Source organism: Leptosomus discolor, chromosome 1 (assembly GCF_034619465.1).
Source record: "Leptosomus discolor isolate bLepDis1 chromosome 1, bLepDis1.hap2, whole genome shotgun sequence".
Classification (NCBI taxonomy): domain Eukaryota; kingdom Metazoa; phylum Chordata; class Aves; order Leptosomiformes; family Leptosomidae; genus Leptosomus; species Leptosomus discolor.
This window is the reverse complement of record NC_141391.1, coordinates 69,028,138-69,031,763: the sequence shown is the minus strand read 5'-3', so window position 1 is coordinate 69,031,763 and position 3,626 is coordinate 69,028,138.

The window sequence follows — 3,626 nt, the reverse complement described above, 5'->3', positions numbered from 1 at the left end:
CGCCTTGCATTTGCAGTTAGTATCTCTGGCACCATACTGCATCTTTTCCCAAGAGCCACAAAATTTACTGGTACTCACTCATGCACACCGTCAGATATCATGAGAAATGAGCTTTGTGTATGGCTGTGATTGATGGATGCTGTTGGGGTACAGCTGGCAGAATGCACACAGGGATCCAGTGTAGCAGGGTCCTTTCCCAAGAGAAAGCCCCAGAAAACTACCTGAAATAGTAATAGTGGATGAGCAAAGAAGGGATAATAAATTATTGAGTCAACTAATGTTCACACCTCACCAAAATTATTGTCTCGGTCTTTCCCAGCTACATCCAGGTGAAGGCAGCTTCAAAACCCAAAGTCATATCAGCTCAAGGAACCTATAGCTTAAATTAACATCTCATGAGATTGTTTTTAAGTAACTACAGGAGTAGATAGATGTGTAAAGTAAAACTCAGCCAGTGCAGTTGATTCATTGAGTGGAAGGTTGCAAATCATTCCCAAGTGTTAAAGAGACAAAACTCGTCAAAAAAGGCTGCACAAATAACAAACAATATTTTTTCAGAATTCATTTTAATGAATTTCATTAAAATATAATTAATTTAGAATTAATTCATTTATAGAAATGAAAAAAATAGCTTCCCAACCCTAATGCCATAAACAGATGTTAATTAGGCCCACTAAGGACAACAGGGACTTGTTACAGTCTTCAGTGGAGACTGAAGTTTGGATTTAATTTAAGAAAGTATTTTTTTTCAGTGTTTAGCATTTTTTTAATTTGCCTAAGACAGACTTTGGCTAACACTTTTAACCAGAATTTTCCATGCTTTGTGTTGTCATGACTTCTTTCTGTGTATTAAGCTGGAGAAAAACAGACTAAAATGTAATTAAAATTTCATGTGTATTTAATTTAACATTCATTTTAGCATCCAAGCATGTTCTATCACATTTTAATTGCTGGAATTTGTTTATTTTTCCTAAATGAGACACCCTCAACATTGTTTCCAAGGTCTCTGACTTCTACTTATTAGTTATTTTGTGTTCACTTACGATAGAATTTCTATTTAGAAGGCACCATGATGCTCCCCTGAGTCTAAAATGTGTCTCTGTTGCCTTTTACCAGGAGGAGGTTTTTTGCTGCAGTCTCCCAAAGAAAATGTTGCATCACTAGCGTCGCTCAACAACCCATGAGACTGGCCGACAAAAATAGCAACAGTTCTAACCTTTAATTCTTTGGCCACCTTTATTTGGGCTTCTTCAACCAAGCCCAGGGACTTGAAAGCAGTATTATGCACACAATTTATGAGTATGCAATCATAATTTATTGCACATAATGTACACAATAAATGGCTGGGGCTAACATGCTACTTGGCACAATATGCTCAGCAGTCCGTGAGCAGGCAGCTGAACCGCTCTGCTGGCCAGCCAGTTGGCAAACAGGCAGGAAAGTGCCAGCCCTTAGGTCATTCCTTGCAGAGGGCTGAGCTTTGCTGACTTGCCACCTTCCTCCTCTTCACGTCTTCCCACATTGCGTTTTCCTCTTGAGTCTAGGATGATTTTATATTTTCTGCTTCAAATTTGTTCTTTTACCAATCTCAGTTCTGTGCTCCACTCCTGTGGGCTTTTTATTTCTACTTTTCTGTCCTTCGTGAGCCAATGGCCCATGTTACCTGCCTCAAGAGCTGACAGTGACTGCTACATCTCAGCATGACCTTCCCTTTGTAAAAACTGGGGCAAGGGCACGTGTGGGTCCTCTTTGCACATGTACCCTTATTCTCAGCACTCATTGTCGAGCATCATTTGGAGACGAAAAGCAAGAGTCCTTTCACAGGAAAGCTGATCCTACCATAGCTCTGCAGGTGAGGTTTCTAAGGGAAACGCAGCTGCACGTTCAACCAGGTTTGGAAGGGAGCTGTGGGGAAAGATGGACCTGACCAGCCCCACAGAGCCGTGCCTTGGCTTGGTGCTTGCCCAGTGTTAGGCCCAAGGGTGGTGCGGGAAGGATGCCAGGCAGGGCAGTGGGAGGACAGAGCTCACTTTCCCTCTCCCTACCTCAGCTCTCTCCCCTTCCTCCAGCCCTCCCTTCAGCATGTCTCTTTTCATCAGGTCTTTCTTCCCTTCCTTTCTCTTTCCTGTTGGTTGGGCATGATCCCGTTCCTTCCTTTCTCCCCGTCATTCCCGTTTGTTTTCTCACCCCGATTTCACTTCCTAACCCTGTTTCCCCTGCCGTGACACGACAATCACTCTCCCTTGAGTCATCCTTACTTCCCCCCAACGTCCCCTAGCACTCTGACGTCTTTCCCCCTTCCTCCCCCCACCTCTGACGGACACGGTCCTCTCACCCCACTCAACCCTCCTCCTTTATAAAGGGATTTTCCTCTTTTTAATCCACGAGCCCCCCGTCGCAGCCTCAGCACTCCGGCCACCGGCGGCACCGCGGGGGAAGAGCCCATCCAGCTCCTTCGCCCCCCACCCCACCACTCCTCCCTCCGCCAGCCACAAGCGGCAAAACCCCGGGCGGGGGCAAAGCCCCCCGCGGCTCAGCCCCCGACAGCCCGCCCGCGGGATGGGCGGCCGTGCCCCGCGGGCTGCCGGGCAGCGCGGCGGCGGCGGCGGCGGCGGCGGCGGCGGCGGAGCGCAGGTGGGGCGGCGGGCGGGGACCGCGGAGTTGCGGGGGGTGGGGGGTGGGGAAAGCCCGGCCGCGGGCGCGGAGCGGGGGTGCGCGGGCGCGCAGGGCGGCGCGGCGGCTCGGCGGAGGGCGGCGTGCGGAGCCCCCCGGCAGGTAGGGTTTGGCTTGGGAAGGGCTTGGAGCCGTCGGGAGAGCGATCGCGGAGGGCGAGGGCTGGGAGGGGGCTCCGGGAGAGGCTGGGGAGGGGGCGGCCGCCGCTCCTGTCTGCCGGCCGGGAGTTTTCCCCGGCTGTAGTTCGCAGCCCTCGACATTTGTGCCGTTCGACAGCCTTTAAGCTTTCCGTTTACTTCTCAAGTTGCGAACGAGAATAGGTTGATACTTTAAACACTGGACAATTAAATGTTACAAAAAAGAAAGCGTGCATTTATAAATACGGGAGGGGATAGAAAAGGGGGAAAGAGAGCACTCCAACACAAAGACTCAAAAGATATGTTTGTTGTGGTAGCTATTACTTATCCATAGTTCTTACAACAACTTAAAACAGTTTTGTGACTTGGTTTCTAACTAAATAGAGACTTTTGTAACAGCCCGCATGGCCAAGTTCTTCTATCCTATTCCATGTACCAAACTATTTATTGACTGAAGAGTTCCCAGGCATGGGGGACTTGGTGACACTACAATAATTCTGTGCTCAGTAACTGATTTCTAAGAATTGCGTAGCTTTCAGCCACATCATTTGTTTCCCATTGTAATTGCAGGTTGCAATTGTTGGTTGTTGCTCCACAGACATTTTAATTCACATGTAATCTTAATTTCGATCACATATGATACACTCATTCCATTAATTCACCAGAATAGTCTCTTTAGTAACCACCTGAGGTTTTTGTGTGTGCACACTGATTCTAAAAAGCATCTCATCGGGTTTATTAAAAGCAGACGTATTATTGCATTCTCTCCAGAGGTCTTAATGAACTAGCGATCAAAGAAACAGTCGGGACTTCAAC